This window comes from Petaurus breviceps, unplaced genomic scaffold (genome assembly GCF_028583685.1).
Source record: "Petaurus breviceps papuanus isolate PSGF00001 unplaced genomic scaffold, PetGlider_PUasm1.0 38, whole genome shotgun sequence".
NCBI classification, from domain to species: Eukaryota; Metazoa; Chordata; class Mammalia; order Diprotodontia; family Petauridae; genus Petaurus; species Petaurus breviceps.
In genome coordinates, this window is record NW_027186304.1 from 22,752,058 (window position 1) to 22,774,762 (window position 22,705).

The 22,705-nt window shown below is 41.1% G+C and overlaps 2 long non-coding RNA genes across 2 annotated transcripts in view; both read left to right on the forward strand.

Moving 5' to 3' along the window:
- Positions 1-22,705, forward strand: part of LOC138170373 (uncharacterized) — a 464,687-nt gene that overhangs the window by 37,351 nt on the left and 404,631 nt on the right. The gene's annotated exons all lie outside the window — the stretch shown is intronic.
- LOC138170030 (uncharacterized) lies at positions 243-11,807 on the forward strand. Its single transcript, XR_011170514.1, has 3 exons — positions 243-701; positions 3,835-3,967; positions 10,536-11,807. It is a non-coding gene; the product is annotated as an uncharacterized lncRNA (long non-coding RNA).

The following is a 22,705-nucleotide window of genomic DNA, read 5'->3' on the forward strand; positions in this document are numbered from 1 at the left end:
ATATATGTATGCATAGATTTTTTTTTCCCCTGTGTGTCTACATAATTTTTTAGAAGAAGAAAAAACTTGTTAGTCACACCTTTATTTGTGTTGTGTAATCGTTTTTGGGTGGAGGCATGGAAAACCAGCTTAAGGCAAAAGCAGTGATTAGTCAGTCAACAACATTTTTCAGCACCTATCTTTGCGCAGTAGCCACAAAAAGAATTTGTTTTAGACTCAAGAGATCTTTTGGGACAAATGAAGAGAGTGCACCAAGGCAAATCATAATTAACCCTGTGCTCCATGTCCTTTCTCACCCCGTGGGCCTCATTCCCTTCCAACAGGCCTGGGCTGGTCCCTTTGGAGCCCCAATGTGTTCACATGGTAACGGGGGCAACCCAGTAGAGCTGCAGAAGCCAAAGGGAGTAGGTGGGGCTGCTTCCAGAGCCATTGGGAAGAATGTAGGACTTCATGGTGCTATTGCTGCTGTATTTAAATTGACCACAGACACCTGTTACTTTGGGACATTTTTGTGTAGGGAAGAATAATAGCAGTGAGGGAAATTATGTGTCCAAGTCGACTGACACCTCAGGTATTGTGGCACCCTGCTCCCCTCACCCCCTGGTGCTTATCCTCTTGGGAAAGCCTCATTCAGCTTCCTCCCGGGGGCAATGTTCCTGCTGGGCAGATCAGGAGTGAGAGAAAGAAAGGACTAGACCCAGGTAAGATGCCCACGCTCCACTCCATAGAGTGGCCCCGCCAGTGGTTGCCCCTCTGACTTGGGCTTTATCCCTCACTTTGGGTTGGGTAAATTCTGCTGATGTTCTGAAGCACCAGGAAGACAAGAAGGGGATGACTGCTGCATCACTGGGGTTTTCTTTTCCTCCTTTCTCACCTCCTGTACTGAGCTGTATTTGCTAATAGCCAGCATTTACATACTGCCTACTATGTCCCATGTACTGTACTAGCACTTGACAAATATTATCTCATTTGATCTTCGCAATAATCCTAGGAGGTAAGTGCTATAATTATCATCCTCCTTCTACAGATGAGGAAACTGAGGCAGATAGAGGTTAAGTGACTTGCCCAGGGTCACACAGCTAGTAAGTGTCTGAGGTCAGATTTGCATGCAGGTCTTCCTGACTCCAGGTTCAATGCTCTTCTATCCTCTGATTCACTTGCTGCCTTAAGGGGTACTCGAAAACATAAAAGCAGTACCCCAGTCAAAGTGTGCCACACAGAGAAGACAAATATGTGGCTAAATTCAGATTAAGCAAGTAAATGCATGGAAATTCCTTACCTCCTACTCTCCCCTGGACTCTATATGTACTGGTATAGCATATGTCACAGACATAAATAGTTGGCTTTGTGCCAACAGATGAGGAAACTGAGGCAGGTAGAGGTTAAGTGACTTGCCCAGGGTCACATAGCTAGTAAGTATCTAAGGCTAGATTTGAACTCAGATCTTTCACTGTGCCACCTAACTTCCATGAGGAACAGGAAAACTGTTTTCTTAGCAGTCTGGCTTTTAAAAGACAGCGTGGTACCATGCCACTATATAAAAAAGCTGTAAGTGTTGGGTTTGATTGAGTAAATCAATCAAATTACCTGACTCTACTAAAAATAATTTTAAAAGATGCTATAACCAAATACCTTAACTTAGCTGAGAAAACATCTCAATCAACCAGACATGAGATAAGTGTGAAAAGTTCTCTAAGGCCATTCCATTCCAAAACAGAATGATATTGCACAGAAAATGTATTCAGATTGGTTGAAAAAACTTGGCCAAAAAACTTGAAGGCAATTGGTGGGACAGTGGATAGAACCCAGAGCCAGGAAGACCAAGGCAAGTCACTTGACCTCCGTTTCCCCAGTTGTAAAATGGGGTAATAATCATAGTAGCACCTTTCTCCCAGGGTTGTCATGTGGATCAAATGAGATAATAATTGTCAATCACTTAATACAGTGCTTGGCACATCACAGGTACTATACACATGCTCATTCCCTTCCCTTCCCCCTGTTACCATGTGGGTCATCTATAAAATAGCAAGACAGTCTGAAAATTAGATATTCAAGTACTTTGAATCTTAATTTGGGGAACCTCCCAGCTAAGTCTCTAGAAAGAAATTCTCTAGAGAGCAAGAAAGTGCCCCAGGCTCTGCCTCTTCCCTGGTTCTTTGGCCAGAGCAGGATTTGCAAACTTTGGAGGGTCTAAGGACTTGAACTCTTTTATCAGCATCCTAGCGGCATCTCTGGAAAACTAGCAGCTGGCCATAGCAGCCACATTGGGAGTTGAAAGCAGACTAGACTTGGTTAAGAAGGCTCTACGAAGAGCCCATTGGAAAAGCTAGACCATATTTAAGGGTAGGTTCTCCACAGGGGATGAAATAACTTCTGGCATCTAGAATCTATGAATTACTCCTTTACTATACATGTTCTCTAGGCTTGAGCCTACTTTCCCCTGGATTACTGGTAAGATAATGTGTCACAGATGTTAAGAGGGCTGCTTTGTTCCAATTATTCTTGGTACTATACTTTAGTAAATCTAAATTCTTCATTCTAAAAGCTAATTAAGTCTAACTGACTAATTGATGTTGTTGTTTAGTCATTTTTCAGTCATGTCCAACTCTTCCTGAAACCCTTTGGGGTTTTCTTGGCAAAGATGCTGGAATAGTTTGCAATTTCCTTTTCCAGATCATTTTACAAGTGAGGAAACTGAGGTTAAGTGACTTGCCCAGAGTCACACAGCTCATAAGTATCATAAGATCTGAACTCTGTCCACTGAGCTACTTAGCTGCCCCCTGACCGAATGATAACAGCTGATTATCATAGAGAGCTGCAGGTGTGAGGGCTTCTATAGCACTAGAAAAACAAGATTCCAACCACTTGAGGCTACTGTTAGGATCCTGAGGGGGCACAGCAGCTGCCTTTCATGGAGCCAACCTTCCAGCACCAATTGAAGCTGGTAGAGTAGCCCCTGTGTCTACGTTTGCTACTTCCACAGCTGCAGAGTTAAATAAAGCAAATTAGCAGATACTTGGAATTCACATAATTGACAAACCATCTACAAACATTCATTTTAACTATTGCTACTCTTAATGTGCAGTCTTAGACCAGTGGAAGAACTACCTGGCTTGACGGTTTCCCCATAAATGAAACCAGAAGAAACAATAGGGTGGTAGCTGACACAATGGGAAGATAGTTCACAGCTTGTCCATGGAGGAGTGTATAAAGAGTTGGCCTCATTTTCATGTTTTCATTGTATCACCAAGGTCAGAAAGAAGCATCATCCTGGGGTGACCTCCCCTTTCAGTGCTTATGATGAAGCTAACAAGCAGATCACCACAAAAATAAATGGAGTCTTTGCAGCAGCATCTGTTAGGATGAGGTAGGGAAGAAATTCTATGAAGAACCTGGGAGCTTCCATATTCAGTCAATACTATCTTGATATTCAGTGACTTCAAATATGAAGGTGGGTACAAGGGAAGATGGGCAGCTAGGTGGCACAATGGGTAGAGTACTAGTCTTGGAATCTGGAAGACTCATCTTCCTGAGTTCAAATCTGGCCTCAACACTCACTAGCTGTGTGACCCTGGTAAGTCACTTAACCCTGTTTTCTTCTGTTTCTTCGCCTGTAAAATGAGCTGGAGGAAGGAAATAGCAAACCACTCCAAGAAAACCCCAAAATGGGGTCATGGAGAGCTGGACACAACTGAAAAATGACTGAACAACAGGGGAAGATAGCAAAAAATTTTGTTGGAAAATATAGTTATGGGATCTAAAAACAAAAGAGGCCACAGGCTTATAGACAACTTAGAAAACTTGCACCCATTTATTGTGAATATTTTCTTTAAGAAAAGAGTTGGGGTCTTAGCCCCAGGGTGGCCTAGACCAGCAGCAGCTGCAAGGACTTTGGGAGAGTGGATCACCAGCAGCTGTGGCAGTTTCCAGAATTATCAACCCACAAGTGCCAAAGGCAAACTAAAAGGTCAGTGTGGACTTTGGGAATAGGGGGTCAAGGAGTGTGGTCCGGCCTCTGCACTATGGAAGGAGAAGTGGCTGAGGCACAGCAGCTGTGCAACCGCCACCATGTGGTTGCTTCAGAGATCCTGGCCTACAGGGGGACCAAGAGGGACCATTCTGAGGGGTAATCACTCTTGCTTTAACCTGCTTGGATCTGGATCGCTGCATGGGCAGAGGTCCTGGGGTGTGTGACCAGGTCTGCCAGAGCCTGTGGAGGCTTCAAAGAGGGCATCCAACTAATAGCTCCAGCAGCTGTGAAAACCCCAATGATTTGGGACAAAGCTCTCCCCTCTGGAAGCAAAGTTCTACTGTGACAAAAAGCTCAAAAGTCAAGTAATTAAGTGGCAACATGAGCAAGCAAAGGAAGCAAAGCAAGCACAGCAATCCGACTTTAGATACCTTTGGGGGGGACAAAAAGGATCAAAGCAGGGAACAGGAGGAAGACAGCAAAGTCAGAACTCCTGCACCAAAAGCTTCCAAGAAAAAAATGTCAACTAGTTACAGGCCATAGAGGATCTTAAGAAGGATTTTGAAAAACAAATAAGAGGAGTGGGGGAAAAATTGGGAAGAGAAATGAGAATGATGCAAGAAAATCATGAAAGAGTCAACAACCTGACTAAAGAAAATAACACCTAAAAAGTAGACTAACTCAACTGACAAAAGAGGCTCAAAAAGGCAATAAGGAGAATGCCTTAAAAAGTCAAATTTGCCTGATGGAAAAAGAATCTCAAAAGCTCACTGAAGAGAATAATTCCTTCAGAATTAGATTGGAGCAAATGGAAGCTAATGACTATGAGAAATCAAGATGCTATTAAACAGATCCAAACAAATGAAAAAAATAGAAGGTAGTGTGAAATATCTCATGGAAAAAACCACTGACCTGGAAAATAGATCCAGGAGAGATAATTTAAAAATTATTGGACTACCTGGAAGTCATGATCAAAAAGAGAACCTAGAAATCATCCTTCAAGAAATTCTCAAGGAAAATTGCCCTGATGTTTTAGGACCAGAGGGCAAAATAGAGGTTGAAAGATCACCTCTTGAAAAAGATCCCCAGGGGCGGCCAGGTAGCACAGCAAGTAAGAGCACCGGCTCCAGTGTTGAGAAGACCTGGAGATCAAATCCTGGGCTTAGACACTTAGCACCCACCCAAAAACACCTGGCCGTGTAACCTTGAGCAAGTTACTTAACCCCAATTGCTTAGGGGCAGCCAGGTGGCTCAGCAAGTAAGAGTACCGGCTCCAGTGTTGGGACGACCTGGAGATCGAATCCCGGGCTCAGACACTCAGCACCACACCTAGAAATAACTGGCTGTGTAACCTTGAGCAAGTTACTTAACCCCAATTGCTTAAAAAAAAAAAAAAAGAAAGAAAAAGATCCCCAAAAGAAAACTCCAAGGAATATTATAGCCAGGTTACAGAGATCCCAGATCAAGGGAAAATATTACAAGCAACCAAGAAGAAACAATTTTAATATTGTGGAAACACAATCAGGATAACACAGGACCTGGCAGCTTCTACATTGAAGGATCAAAGGGCTTGGAATATGATATTCCAAAGGTCAAAGGAGCTGGAATTAAAACCAAGAATCACCTACCCAGCAAAACTGAGTATCATGTTTCAGGGGAAAATATGGTCATTCAGTGGAATAGAGGACTTTCAAGCATTCTTGATGAAAAAACCAGAGCTGAATAGAAAATTTGACATTCAGATACAAGAAGCAAGAGAAGCATGAGAAGGTAAACAGAGAAAAGAAATCATAAGGAACTTATCAAAGTTGAACTATTTACCTGCCTGTATGGAAAAATGATAATTGTAATTTGTGAAACTTTTCTCAGTATGAGGATGGGTGAAGGGAATATAAATGTATAAATATATATGTATACATACATATATATAGGAGGGTTTGTGTGCGTATGAATACATATGTGACTGTGTGTATATATGTGTACAGGTATACATAGACATAGGGCACAGGATCAATTTAATAGGAAGGGATGATATTTAAAAGGTGAAATTGAGAGGTGAGAGAGGAATATAATGAGAGGAGATGGGGAGAGACAGAATGGGATAAATTATCTCGTATAGAAGAGGCAAGGGAAAACTGTTGCAATGAAGGGGAAGAACAGGAAGGCAAAAGGGAATGGGTCAACCTTACTCTCATTGAATTTGGCTTAGGGAGGGAATGACATACACACTAAATAGGGTGTCTCACTCTACAGGAGAGTAGGGGGGAACGGGATGAGAAAGGGGATGGTGGAAGGGAGGGCAGGCTAGGGGGGAGGGAAGTTGGAAGCACTCACTTTTGAAAAGGGACAGGATCAAAGTAGAGAATAAAACAAATGGGAGGTGGGATAGGATGGAGGGAAATATAATCAATCTTTCACAATATATCCACTATGACAATGTTTTGAGTAGCTACACACGTACAACCTATATTGAATTGCTTATCTTCCCAGTAAGGGTGGGTGAGGAGGGAGGAAGGGAAAGAATCTGTAATTCAAAGTTTTAAAATTAAGTGTTTTAAAAAAATATATATCTATATAATTTTTTTTTACATGCAACTGGGAAATAAGATATACAGGCACTGGGGGATGGACATCCATCTTGCCCTACTGGAAAGTCGGAGGGGGGATTGGGGAGGATATAGGAGAGAGCAGATTGGGGGAGGGGTATACTACAAGATCACTGTTTTGGGGTGGTGGGTAGGGGAAAGACAGGGAGAAAATTTGTAACTCAAAATCTTGTGGAAACGAATGATATAAACTAAAAATAAACATAAAATTTAATTAAAAAAAAAGAAAAGAGTTGGAAAGGAACTAAATGTTATGAACACCAAATAACACAAAAATGAAATTGTCTATAACTGAATCACCAGTGTAAAAGTTATTTCAAAATCAACTGTGTTTTATTAGATCAACTAGTTGGAGCAGGGGTCAAAATCAATACAGAATGAAAGTAAATACAGACCAAGTTAAAAAGAAGCGTTGAGATGAATGGAAGACCCTACATGCAATCACAGAAGCCTCAGTCCAGCCTATTCAGATATTATCTCTTGAAAAATGGGAACAAAATAAAGACATTGACTTTATTCCTATTTTTAGAGAAGTCCAATATCTACAAAGAAAACCCAGTTGCCAGAAAAAGAAACCCTCAAAATGACTTCAATCAGTAAACAATTGAATTTCTTACCAAGTAGTGTCAGAGTTGGAAATATCATCAAAAGGGAAACAATTGTGTGCCAAGAGTACACAACTCAGGGGCAGCTAGGTGGTGCAGTAAGTAGAGCACCGGCCCTGGAGTCAGGAGGACCTCAGTTCAAATCCTGTCTCAGTCACTTAACACAAAAACTAGCCATGTGACCTTGGGCAAGTTACTTAACCCCAACTGCCCTCCAAAAAAAGCCAAAAAAAAACCCAACCCATATATATATATATGTATGTATGTATATGTATATATGTATGTATGTATATATATGGGGCGGCTAGGTGGCACAGTGAATAGAGTGCTGGCCCTGGAGTCAGGAGTACCTGAGTTCAAATTTGGCCTCAGACCCTTGACACAATTACTAGCTGTGTGACTTTGGGCAAGTCACTTAACGCCAATTGACCTCCAAAAACCAAAAAAAAAAAAATACACAACTCCCCCAATTGTCAACAATTCCCTAAGCATTTTTGGTAGTGTTAATACATTCTCTTGACCCTGGTGGTCAAGGAGGTGTGCTTAGGAGAAACTAGACTCTGGCTGTGATAAAGAAAGGTATATGGATGGAGTTAATGGGGTGTCAGACTGATTGGATTTATGCAGAGAATGTAGAGTGACTTTTAACCCCAATAGTACAGTACAAGCTAATTTAGTACAATTAATTATAGTACAAGTTAATTTAGAAAAATTATAGAAGAAGAAAAGGATGAAAATCATGAGCAATATTGCTTCACAAGCATAATAGAAAGTAAAGTGGAAAATGAACCTATAAAGGATTTGACTTTTGACCCTCCTAAGGCAGATAATTCTAAAAGCAAAGGAAACTAAAAAGATGTTAACAAATAGTCTTGAAATAGAACAGATTTGCTGCCATTTCCTTAGCAAACTCTCCCTATCAGCAACGGTTAGTGGAGCCAACAACACATTTGTACTTGACCACCTCAGTGGCCAACATATTATGTGAGGAAATTCAAATGGGCTCAAGCACATTAGCACATCTATCCTCTGTAACAGAAGCATATATTTTCAATACCGATCTTTTGCCTAAAAATCAGGTCAGAAGAATCAAAATTATAGGCAATAAGGCCACTGAAGAAGGCTGCAGTATATCACCAAGGATGACATGTACAAGAAGTAGCATTAAACATATTGGATGTTAGGATTTGCAACCTCATATATCCTGGATGGGATCTTAAGTGATTCTGTAATCAAGGACATGTCTGATCAAGAAAGGAAGCAAACAAATAATGTAGTAAAATTGAGGAATAATAAAGGAACAGCCCAAGTCCTGCAATGATGCCCATACAATATTCAATGACCTAGAAGACCTCCAGCAACTGGGTAGATGCTCTCTAAAGCAGAAAGACTATACAAAGCATAATATGCAATAATCAAGGTACAATGTGCTGTACTAGTTCACTAGTGGCTTGCTGGAGCCTGCTCAAAACAACTTGAGACATCTGGTTGTTAAATTTTCAGAGCGAGTCTCAGAAATCAGCAAATGCTGCGAGTCAGGGCTTGATTTATTGTTTTATTGATTTCTAGACTTCAGAAAGTAATGGAGAAAATGTTAACAAATGCAGATTAAACTTAAAAGTGTGTCGTGCGTCTATTTTTTCCAGAGAGCCAGTTGTTAAACATTTACCCAGCACAGCCCTAGTAAAACTATCAAAAACTCAATGGGAGTAAATATCACAATGTATTGTTTCTGGCAAGGGTATCAGGGAACCAGGATGAACTAGGTGAAATATGTGAAACAGTCTTCTTGAGTCTCTTTTAGAAATTGATTTTATGAAAAATCATGGACAGAGTGCTGGGTTTGGAATTATATGACATGACACTACCAGTGTGATAATGAGCATGTCACAATCTCTTGGGATACAAGAGAGGGCAAATTTGGCTCAGTTTCTTCATCTGAAAAATGAAGGCATTAGACTAGATGTACTCTAAGGTCCCTTCCAGATCTAAATCCCATGATTAACAGCGGATAAGGCATGGAAAGGTTGTGATATAACACTAAGAGGATTGCCCATACTGATGAGATCATGGAACCACTGGCAAAAAATCTAACAGATTCTGTGCCAAACTAAAAGGGGAAGTATTACCTAATTCAGTTCTCCTCGTGGAAGCAATATTCAGGGGCGGCAAAGTGACGCAGTGAATAGAGCACTGACCCTGCAGTCAGGAGGACCTGAGTTCAAATTCTGACTAAGACACTTAACACACACACAAAAAAATAGCTGTGTGACCTTGGGCAAGGCACTTAATCCTAATTGCCTTACCTTCCCCCCTCCAAAAAAAAAAAGCAATACTCAGTCACAAACTGTGAGAACCAGGAGGGACCTTGGTGATCAGATAGTTTAACCCTGCCATTTTACAGATAGGGAAACAGGGTCAGAGATGTTCAAGTCCCACAGGAAGTTAGAGGCAGAGGTAGGGCTGGTCTTCAAGTCTCCTGAGTCTCAATTCAGGGCTCTTTTCATTCCACCAAAGTCCTCATAAAGAAGATGCGCTTGCTGATGACATGTTCCATTTGGTAATAAGCTGTACTGTTCCTAAACCTTAAGGACAGAGATAAGACTGGCTTCATTTAGTTACATGGATCTGGCCATCACATGTCGCTATTGTTCAGTTGCTTCAGGCTTGTCCAACTCTTTGGGACCTCATTTGGGGTTTTATTGGCTAAGATATTAGAGTAGCTTGCCATTTCCTTCTCCAGCTCATTTTTGTAAATGAGGAACTGGGGCAAACAAGGTTAAGTTACTTGCCCAGGGTCACACAGCTAGTAAGTGTCTGGGGCCAGATTTGTATAAAGGAAGATGAGTCTTCCTGACTCCAGGCCTAAAACTCTCTCCACTGCACCACTTAGCTGCCTTCCACCCCATTTTCTGAACCCCAAATCAAGACATGTGGTTGGACACAAAAAATCTGATTTCTGAATGGGACAGGATATTTGAAATTGGGACCATCCAGATACTCTGGAACATAGAGCCAACATATATATGTGAAAGAAGCATACTATTATTATTAATGTCAAAGGGACTCAAACCCATCTTTAATTTTAAAAGATGTTTATTTAATAAACACCAATAAAATAGACATTTCCATATACACAGTAGAATAAAGAAAAAAGGATTACATGTGAAATTGCAAATCTGTTGTGTGCAGCTTGCATTTCTTTCAAAATATCTAATAAATTCAGCTTATAGTTTTCAAAGTTGCCCTGCCTGTCTATGATTCTTTCTAGGTCAGACTAACCTTTAGACTCTTTATTTGTTCTATTTTAAAAAGTTAATTAATGATGATGCCAACTCTCTCTGTCTTTCGCAGGCCCTCAGGAGTTGAGTAACCCAGATTATACAGGATCATGTCTTTAAAGTTGAAAGGGACTTTAGAGGCCACCTAGTCCCACCCATTTATCTTTTTAGTACTGCTGTTTGTCCTTTGTTCTTGAAGAGGACCATGACATCATGAAGGTGATGCCACAACATGCAAGAGAATTGGATTTGACTGAGAGAGGGATGTACAAAATCACCAGCCTCACTTTCTCCTTCAGAGTCATCTGGGTCCAGTGGCAAGATATAGATCCTGAAGACTGGAGATGGCCTTCTATCTTATCAATGAGGAATTTGGGGGAGAAGTAAGTTAAGACTTGCACAGATATGGACACAGTTAAGTAGCAAAGGTAGGTTTTGAACCTTGATCCTTGGGCTCCAAACCCAGTGTCTGTTATAAAATATACCCTAGCACTAGGCTCTCAGCTTAAGAATATGTGAGGGCAAGGTGCCCAAGGTATGAGTACATAAATGTCTTTCTGCCTTAGATCACAACAGGATTATTTCTGGGCCAGGTTGGGTACAAAGAAAGACCTCACCTCCAATATGTTGTTCTGGCAATTCTATCCTGCAGCCACTCTCTCCTTAAAACTCACATGCCTAAGGTCTAAAAAAAAAATTACTTAAAAATAATTGCAGGGGGTGGGGCGCTACGTAGTGCAATGAATAGAGCACTAGCCCTGGAGTCAAGGGGACCTGAGTTCAAATCTGACCTCAGATACTTGACACACTTACTAGGCATGTGACTTCGGGCAAGTCACTTAACCCCAATTGCCCTTCAAAAAGCAAACAAACAAATAAATAAATAATTTTTTTTAAGCCCAACCAGGGAAAAGACTTTTTCAGCTACTATTTTGTCAGCCATTTGAATGAATTCTCCACTGGGGCAGCTAGGTGGCTGAGTGGATAAGGCTCTTGATCTGGAGTCAGGAAGACCTGAGTTCAAATTCAGCTTCAGAAAGTTACTAGTTGTCACAACCCTGGGCAAATCACTTAAACCTCTCTTTGACTCAGTTTCCCCAACTAAAAAGTGTTGTGAGGATTAAATGAGATAATGTTTGTAAAGCCCATTGATGTGAAAGCGATAGCCTGGCTACCACTCCTTCTAAAATCTCAGGGAGAGAAAAAGAGTTCACTCACCCCGCCATACTCCTTCCGACTATGATCTTCATGCTCTACAAGCAGGACACGTATCTTGCATCCTGCCACGCTTGCAGAAAACTGGAATCCTTCCAGCACAGTCCAACATGATAGACATGATACAGTACAATACAAGAAAATGAGATGTGCTATGATATGATGCCATATGGTGCTCTGCGGCGTGATAGGCTTTAATATGATATAACATAAGACAACGCATCTGCTATTCTATTTACTGATGGCAGATTCTAACTCACTGATTCTCACAGCATCTGTGAGAGGCTAAGGGCATCTCAATTATCTACACAAATGGAAGGGAACTTAAAGCCTTCCGACAGATTGTCCAGAATAGCAGATAATCCCCAAATCATTGACACGTAACTCTATAATTCAGTCAGAGATCCACTCAGCCAGAGATTTACTCAGCCACATATGGCATGTGCCCCTGCACACCCCCAAACATACACAAAATATACACACAAGTATAGTGGCATCTACTTCATAATGAGCCCCCAAATAATCAGCTGCCAGTCTGACCTCAAAGCTGAAGAAGGTTGCAGACTACAAAAGAGATAATACCCCCACAGAAAGAAATTAAAGATAACTGCCACAATGTCATTTCTCTCACTTTCCAGGTGAAGAAATAGGGTACAAGACCAGAAGTGATAATGAGAATGGATCGTTGAGGGGTGGCCAGGTAGCACAGCAAGTAAGAGCACTGGCACCAGAGTCGGGATGACCTGGGATCGAATCCAGGCTCAGACACTTAGCACCCACCCAGAAACACCTGGCCATGTAACCTTGAGCAAGTTACTTAACCCCAATTGCTTTAAAAAAAAAATGGATCATTGGGACAGCTAGGTGGCACAGTGAATAGAGCACTGGCCCTGGAGTCAGGAGGACCTGAGTTCAAATCTGTCCTCAGACACTTAACACTTACTGGCCATGTGACCTTGGGCAAGTCACTTAACCCCAATTTCCCTCCAAAAAAGAAAAAAAAAGAATGGATCCTTGATATAGCATTTTCCTTCCTCTAGTGAACCTCCCTGGTAAGTGAATCAATTCCAAAGATTCAATTCTAGAGCAAACTTGTTTTGTGCTTCCACTCTCAAACAAGCACCACTGTGTTGACACAATTCTAAATATGTAAGCAAAAATTGAAAAACAGTCCGTCAGCTAGATATTTCCCAATATTGATATGTTTGGCATTGTGTAGACCAGTGATCTGGATGTTGGAATGGGCTTTTATATTTTGATTCAAGCATTCAGTCATCCAGGAGTTACACCCTGTGTGTTGGCACTAGCCTACACCAATGTGGCAGAAACAAAAGAAGTATGAGATGCAATCTTCACCCTCCATGTAGTAGTGTTTGGTGTAGTGTAGACAGCCTTCTGTGTACAGAGAAGATGAGTGGGCCATGGGTTAGATGATGGGGTGCAAGCAAGCATATACTCACTATACTCAAATAAAGTGGCCCCAAGTTTTAGGCTGGGTACGTGATATTGGACATTTAAAGTGTCTGATGTTCCTTTTGGACACAGTGTGTGATGGCCAAATACATTTCAATAGTCACTGACATGTTTCCACTCCCAATTCTGTTTGTTTGGAAATGACATGATTCATTTCAAGGCAAATCAGGACAGGCTGGGGTGGTTTCTTTGGTACTTGTACCTCTTTCCATCTTTGCTTCTTCTCCCTCCTACCCCCCTTTGCTTTGCTTAGAACTAGACACCAGATTTAAAGTATTCTAGGTCAGATTTAGATTTGATTAGTGCCTTCAAGCTTTGGGCTCCAGGAATGGTGACATTTTCATCAGTAACCTGCTGCAGAATTGATGCTTTTGAATTTTACTGCATAAGACTTTTGAGAGGCCCTTGAACAGAAATTAGAGCAAATCAGTCAATACTTAAAAGAAATTAATTTGTCAAATACTGAAGCTGAAGCTTAAATACCTTGACCACATAATGAGACGAGGAGACTCTTTGGAAAAGACCCTGATGTTGGGAAAGATTAAAGGCAAAAAAAAAGGAGATGGCAAAGAATGAGGTGGATAGTGTCAAGGAAACAAGAAACGTGACCTTGGACAGACTTCAAGAGACAGGAGAAGATAGAAGGACCTGGCATGCCATGGGCTGTGGGGTCATGAAGAGTCAGGCAGGACTGAACAATGATAACATCAGTAACCTCTCTAACCATTATTCAGGTATCTCCCTGAACTATTAGTCATGAGAACAAATGATCATAGGATTTAAAGTTGGAAAGGGTCATCGAGAAGACCTGAAGATAAACTCAAACCTCCTCATTTTACAAAGGAAGGAAACTAAGACCCAGAAAGATGAAGTAATTGTAAGTTTATACAGCTAGTAAGAAGATCTGAGATTCAAAACCAGGTCCTATAACTCCAGATCTTTCCTCTATAATACACCCTCCCTGAGCCATGCATCCCGAGTGTCATCTTAACAGTGGCAAGAGTTACTAGGTTAAGAAGTATCTTACATTTTCTTCTAAAAACCTGCAAGTCCCAAAATTTTTTGAAATTTAAGTACAACTAGATGGTGAATCAGATAGAGTGCTGAGTCCAGGGTCAGAAGGACCTGAATTCAAATTCAGCCTCAAAAACTTACTAACTCTGTAACCCTGGACAATTCATTTAACCTTCTTTGCCTCCATTTTCTCACCTGTAAAATGAGCTGGAGAAGACAATGACAGACCACTCTAGTATCTTTGCTAAGAAAACCCCAAATGGGCTCACAGAGAGTCAGACATGACTGAAAAATGACTGAACTGAATCTCTATAATGAACTGAAGTTATAGGGAAGTCAATATTAGCAAATTACAAAGTAAAAACTTCCTAGCAATTGAAGTTATTCAAAAATGAAATGGACTGCCTTGTGATACAGTGGAAAAGAATCTTGGATTGGAGTCAGAGGACCTGGTTTCAAATCCTGTCTCTTGCACTTATGAGCTGTGTGACCTTGGGCAAGTTACATAAACCTGTTTGCATCAGTTTCCTCATCTGTAAAATGAGCTGGAGAAGGACATGGCAAACTGCTCTGTGTCTTTCCCTAGAAAACCCCAAAAGGGGTCATGAAGAGTTGGACACAACTGAAAATGTCTAAACAACAACAACAGTGTCAGAGGCAAGATTTCTACTTTCAACATGGTCACATTTGCCATGTCTCTTCCCCTTTTCCCATAATGACTCCTGTCAGAAGGTAGGTAGCATGCTTCATCATCAGTCCTCTAGAATCATTATTGGTCATGGTGCCCAAACTTTAAAAAGTTGCCAACCCCAGTTCTGATTTTATATAATCCATTGGATCAATTCCAAGAGGTCCCTTGGTTGCCTATATTGCCAATAAGAAGTAGTAGGTTTTATTGAGCTACATCTCCATGATGGAATCACAGGGGAAGCTGGGCTCAATGAGTTGGTCTTGCTTTGATTTGAATTAAATAATATACAGTGTTTATACTCTGGATCATAGTGTTCAGCTCGGAAAGGGAAGAAAACCAGTCTGACTTTTGAAATATATGGAGTCACCACAGACCCTATAATGTACTACGTGGTAACCTGCTATTGAACTGGGATTGGAGCAGGGAAAGTAGGCAAATACCTAAGATAAAATATGCAAAGGGGCATAGGGAGAGACGTGTCTTAACATTATTTTTTATACCTGTGCTATTTTTAATGCCAGAATGCTCTGCTTTCTTTGGCTCACATTTATTTTGGCAAATCATGTATGCTGAAGGGAAGGTTCATAGTAACACAGAGGGAATGCAAATATCAAATAATAGGGTGGAAAATTGGGGGAATGGGGTGCAATTTTTGAAGATTTTCTGGGGCACATGAAAATGTTATCATGGCTCTGGCCTAATAGTTCTGAAGTTAACGCATATCTCTGAGCACCTTCCTGCCTAGCATTGTATCTGTGTTGGCACATGTAGACCAGGCAGTACCACTCTTCCACAAAGGGCCCTATATCTAGGCTTAAGATGACCCAGGTTGAGTCTTAGGGGAAGCCTGACCACTAAAAGAGGGAGTCAGGCTTTTTCTTGTATTCTCTGGCTCACTGCTCCCACTTAAAATTGTTAAAAATATAGCTTGACTGGGGTCCCCATCTAGGGACAGCCCCAATACAGATTGAGAGTCATTTATTTCCTTCTCCAATGGACCACTTTTTATCAAAAGTCTCTACCATTACCAGTCCATCTTGGAATAACCCTGAATGGCATAGCCCATAGTTTTATTGAACTGCACAAGCCCCTCCACCATGACAAGGCAGTGATCCAGGATGGGTTAGGTTATACCTGCATAGGGGTACAAACTCCAGTTGACTTGGCCTCAAATCTAGTTAATTCCATTAAGAAGGTATGAAGGGGCAGCTAGGTGGCACAGTGAAAAGAGGACAGGCCCTGAAGTCAGAAGGACCTGAGTTCAAATCTGGCCTCAGACACTTGACATTTAACTAGTTGTGTGACCTAAGGCAAGTCACTTACCCCCAATTGCCCTGCCTTCCCTCCTCCAAAAAGCCAAAAAAAAAATCTGAGACTAGTAAGTGGGGAGATGAATGTTCAACATTCATTAACTGAATTTTTTTACTTTTCAGTTGTTTGTTTCATTTTATAGACTGTTTTATAGAGAGAAAAGAGTTGATACATGACTAGATAAATTAACTACTTTTCCTATTGGTCATATTGATCACACACAACAATTTCTGGTAGTCAGTGATTTTGGACCAAGTTATCACCGACCTGAAATGTGTGTCTTAGAGAGACACCAGGGCACTAAAAGATAAGTCAGCTGAACTGGCACTATTTGTGCCAAAATAAACAGCTTCTTTGAGGCCATTATTTTAATTAGATAATTTAATCTTCCTTACATGTTTTCTATATACAGGCAGAAACATGCTGGAGCAGCCGTGAGGGAAACTCTTTGGAAAAGTCTGGGGCTTCCACTGGCTCCAGGGGAAAGTCTAGGTGATCTTCTGAAAGCAGATTGTTGCACACATTTTTATCCAACTTTCCTGATGGGTCCAGAGAAGGAAAAGAGTGAGGGTGTTAGAGCTCAAGGTTTACTGAAAAAGATATTCAAATTTTCTAATCACAGGAAAGTATCAAAATGGCATATTAGTGTGCAGGATGACACTGATGTTGTTACTGTGAAAGATGAGGACAGGAATGTACTAGTAAATGTTTAACAACTGTCTCCCTGAAAAGAACTGCATCCATGACACATTTTCAAGTTTATTCTGTACTACTAAAATTTTCTCTATCATTCTCTTAAGTGTAGATAATCAGCAAAACAATGAATCAAACCCTAATTTGTAGCATTTGCCAATTTCCAAGATGTAAAGGATCACAATGAAAATTTAACAATTGGCTGTTATGAAGTGGTACGAGCTAGCTCCAATATATCACTGGGTAAGGGATATAAGCAAGACCATGGAAGTAGACAGAGAAATTTCTAGTCATTTACTTCTGAAATGTAGGCAGCTGCCCCCAGGTGAATAATTATACCTACGGGTAGGCCTTCCTTAGGCATAGATACGACACATGATCCGCTCACCCACCCTATTTCACTGCATAATTCTCACAGATTTTATCCCAACTATTTTGCAAAACAGTGGGATGTAAACTTTACGTGAAGCTTTTAAAAAATTTTGTGCCAATATTACTTAAAAATCATGTATTACTAAACGGTCTTTGGGGTAAGACCAGGATGCACACAATGCTCATGAATATATATTAAAATTGAATATTGACAATGGGCGAGCACTAAGAATTCCAGGCTCCCAGCTCACAATGCGCAAGCAACAAATGTATATCCATACACCAATGGAGAATACATGGCTACTCTGTTTGCCTTTTAAGCGGCATGATGAACAGAATTAAATCATGCAACGATTACATGATGAAAGGTTATAAACCAATTTTTGGACTGAAAAAAACAGGGTGCAACAATTATGCAATGTCAACAGTTATGTGGTAAAATACGGTATTTTTTTCCCTAAAAATACATAAAGGTCATAGATTTAGAACCAAAGGGAACTTACAGGTATTCTGTATGAATAACAAAATGGCACAGTGTAGAGAGTGTTGGACCTGGAATTAGGGATACCTGAGTTCCAATCTTGCCTCAGACACCTACTAGCTATGTGATGGTGGGCAAGCCATGTAACCTCTATTTGCCTCATCTATAAAATGGGGATGATAATAGCACCTACCTCCCAGGGTGGTTGTGAGGATCAAATGGGATAGTGTATATAAAGTACTTTGCAATCTAAAAGTAGCATTTTCATGCTAGCTATTATTATTATTTAGTCCTTTCCATTTGACATAGAAAGAAACTGAGGCCCAGAGAGGTTCAATGACTTCCTCCGGGTGGAGAGATCCTCCAGGACCTTCGGATCCTCTGGTTCTAAGGTAATAGAATCATAGCTCTAGAGTCAGAAGGGTCCTTGAAGGCCTTCTAGTTCAACCCCCTCATTATACAGATGAAAAATCTGGAGTCCAGAGAGTTTAATTAGGTATCTCAGTGGCATAATGGATAGAATGTTGGACCTAGATTCAGGAAGACCTAAGTCCAAATCCTACCTTAGACGCTTAATTGCTATGTGACCTTTGGGCAAGTCACTTAACCTCGGTTTACCTCAGTTTTCTCAACTGTGCAATGGGGATAATAACAGCACCTAATTCACAGGGTTGTTTCAGTGAATGGCACATAGTGAGTACTATAGAAATGCTATCTAGTGGGGCGGCTAGGTGGCACAGTGAATAGAGCACTGGTCCTGGAGTCAGGAGGACCTGAGTTCAAATCTGAACTCAAACACTTGACACACTTACTAGCTGTGTGACCTTGGGCAAGTCACAACCCCAATTGCCTCACCTTCACCCCTCCAAAAAAAACTTAAAAAACAAAACAAAAAAAAAAAAAAGAAATGCTATCTAGTATTATGAAGCCTAGTCACCATACAGTTAAGGTCTCTGGATTCCAAGCCCAACACTCTTCCTACTGTGCCATTGTCTTTCTTGTGATATGCTCTGATGCTTCATTCTGACATAAAGGTGACCCCCAAAAGACTTTCTCGTGGTTTCACCACCTGTATATATTAGAGAAAGCATTCAAGGTCTTTCTCTAATATATACAAGCTATGAGACTCTGAGAAAGTCATTTAACCTGTCAAGGTACTCAGGAAATTCTTTAAGATAGTAAATTGCAGAACCATTGCCAGAATCATTATATTAATAAAGGGAATTCTGCGTGTGTTTCAATGTGAAGGCAAGCCCATTTCTTCATCTGAATTCTGGGGCTACCTGCCCACTATTTGATAACTGCCCTGGGCCTAGGGAGCTGAGGACTGGGTCCACTTCCTTCTCCACTAAAGGGTATCTCCATTTCAGATTCAGATTATGGTCTAGACTGGCTCAATGTGGGGGAACCTGATCTCTAATGAGAGGAGGACTAGGTTTGTCTTTCTCATTTATTTAGTGCCCCAACCTGGCTCCCTGGGAAAAAATTGCTGAAGGCTTAGGTTTGGCTTCATGTCTAGGTCTCTCTAAAGGGAGAAGTAAAAAAGTATTCAATGTACAATATGATTCAGATATGGGACTGCTATTTATTTTCTATAGACAAAAAAAGTTTTAAAATATACAAAAGATTCACAACATACATTTGTAGAACAACTTAAAGCAGAATTCAGTAATTTAACTTGTAACTGTTGCTACAGTCTCTCAAGAGGCCCATCATAACATTAAACCTCATTAAACCTCATCAAAACATAAAACAATTTGTAGGACTGCTTATTAGTCATTTTACATTTCACCTTAGCTGTGCACTGTCTTCCTCAAAATCCATCTTTTGGCAAAACAGGCCAGAATTGGAACCATCATCTTGCTGACAGTTGTTTTCTACACTGGAGCACTGAGGTAGTTACCAAGGACTCCTCCCACATGCTACCGGTCAGCTCTTACAAAAAGGACTCAGGACTTCCAGATGTCTTAAGTTCACAAGGTCTCCTCCTCCTCAAGATCAAGAAAGAATAATCACAAAAAAGGCAGGCCCAACTAAGGCTCAGGCTTACCTAAACAGGCCATGTGCTCATGGCCACATGGCATCCAGGCTGGGCAATAGGATAATCCTCCCCTTCCCCAATCCTCAGGGGAAATTTCTTATAATACCAAAAAAATCTGAGGCTTAAAGGAGAGATGGCACTGAGGGGTGAGATCCTTTCAGAAATGCTCAGAGTAACCAGCTCCTCCTGCCCTGAGACCAACAAATGGACTGCTTTGTCATCTCGTAGCGCCAAACCCTTTACCCGTGTTCTGGCCCCTGCTACCATAATCAGGTATATTCCCTTTCTCCTCTCCCTCTAGAATCTTTGGTACCCTCAGGGAACTTGGGGGTTTGTAGCTTCTGTCATAAATTTAAGTTTCTATTGACTGTGTTCCCTCAATGTTAAGGGTCCCCTGGATCTCAGTTCCATTTTAAACACTTACTAGTAGGATTAGCTACCACAAAGGAATATTTACTTCAAAGATAAAGCAAGAACAAACATACAACCCCCTCTCCCAATATAGGGAGGGGGAAATAATCCCCCCTTGTACCATCTGAGTCTCTGAGAGGGAGGGGGATTAGATTCAAAGCTTCACTTGGTTCTATATGGCACAGTTCCACCAAGTTCCAAGTCCAAAACTCCCCTTGGGCAGAAAACCCTTTCATACTCCTGAGACATTTTTATCACTCTTGACTCCTTTGGGCTGCTATTAAGAATAAACGTATCTATTATCTCCTTAATGATAGCTTACATTTCCATAGAGTTAAAGGATCATGGTGCTTCTTTACACAGATTATCTAGCTTGATCCTCATAACAAGCCAGCAAGGTAACCACTATGATTATCTCATTTTTATAGACAATGATGCTGCAGCTTAGAGAGATTCAGTGACTGGCCCAGGGTCACACAGCTAAGAAGCTTGTGAGGCAGAATTTGAATCTAGATCATATTCACTCAAAGTCCAGTTACTCTTTCCATGATAGCAGCTGCCTTTCTAATGCTGTCTCCCTAACACTTCACCCTCATTCTGGAAGTATTCTTAATTTCTCTTCAGTTAACTTCTAGAGCCCTGAACTGTTCTTCATCATGTCTCTACTCCATGGCTTTTAAATGCCCTTTTCAAAATAATAACACATTTCTACAGACCTTCAAGACTAACAGAACCTTACGACAACTGTCAGATAGTGGGAATATTACTGTCTCTCCTTTCCAGGTGAAGAAACTGGGGTTCACATGAGAATGACTTACGTAGAGTCACAGAATGAGTTATTGTTAAGGCAGGATAGAAAAGGAAGTAACTGTGGCAGCTAGGTGGTGCAGTGAATAGAGCACCGGCCCTGGAGTCAGGAGGACCTGAGTTCAAATCCAGCCTCAGACACTTAACACAAAAGCTAGCTGTGTGACCTTGAGCAAGTCACTTAACCCCAATTGCCCTACCTTTCCCCCTCCAAAAAATTTTAAAAAGAAAAGGAGGTAACTAACACAACTGCATGTACAACCCACTCCCAACTCATTGACTTGGAGTCCCAGGAGCATATTTCCATGATGGGTAGTGGGGAAATGAATAAGAAAGACTTGGGGGAAATCCACCATAACTGTGAGGTCTTGGGAAGCTGAAATCTTGAGGATGTCTCCACCAAGCTGAGGCTGCTCACCTCCTCATGCTTTTTCCTACTTCCCTTAGAGTCACCATCTCCTCAAATTAACGTGTATATACAGGTTGTTGTTCCAAGAGGACATAAGCTTCCTGAGGACAGGACTGTTCTCATATCCCTAGAGCACAGGACATAGTAGGAACTCAATAAATGTTTATAGGATTGAATGGTCCTCTACTTAGCTTCTCATCGTAAGCAGACTATTTTTTTTCTTCTTTTTAAACATTTTAAACAATAGTCTAATGCCTAATGATGTTACAAGTCACGGAAAACCACTGATCGGCAAAGTCAAGAATCATCCAAATAGCAATGCAGAGGAACATTCTGCTACCCATTACACATGAGGAATTGTGCAGAAGAAACAACAGAGAGGCACTCATCAGAGAAATAAGGGACCAGAAAAAACAGACAGGCTGGCCCCGTAGTAAGAACAAGGGATAACCATGGATTCCAAGGGATTCCTGCAATGTCAAGGGCACTAGAAAAGACCCCAAGCATGTTGGGTGGACCCCTTGTGGTATATCTATAGGAAAACATGGACAAGAATCTCATAGGATGGGCAGGCATGGATGGGTTGCAATCTGCATGTTGGAGAGAATATTCGCTCTAGGAAGTCTCAAATACATTGAACCATTAACATAACAAAACAGGATAAATTATAAACAAGGTCACATGAGGTTGTAGGTTGGGGTGTATTTTTGTCCTCTCTACCCTCAAAAAGACAGCAGAGTATAGCAGAGGAAGAATAAAAAGACCTGGGTTCTGATCCTGCCTCTGACTCACACTGGCTGTGTGCTCCCTGAGCAAGTCATAAAGATTATAGGTTTAGAGCCAGAAGGGACCTTGAAGGTCATAGAATCCAATCCCCTCATTTTACAAATTAGGAATTGGGCTGAGAGAGATTAAGTAATTTAGGGTCAGACAACTAATAAGTATCTGAGGAGAGATCTGAACTCAGGTCTTCTCAGTGCTCTAGGTCTGGGTCTAGGTCCTCAACTGTGACCCTTTGACTGAATCCAAACTTGACAAAAAAAGTTCTGTGAAGCTTGGCTTCAGTCAAAAGGCCACACTTGAGGACCTACAGGGCCATATGTGGCCTCTAGGTTCCAGGTTCCCCACCCCTTCTCTAAGCAATTTTCTAAGACTAAGTGGCACAGGAAATGTTGACCTACACTGATAGAAGGAGTTTCCTCATATGGGCACTCCGTGTGCCAAGGATATCTCAGGTCCACTCTCTACGTCTTTATGTCTCCATATTCCTAGAAAAAAGGATATCTGGAAGAAACTTCTCTCCTTACAATGTTTTCATCTTCTTC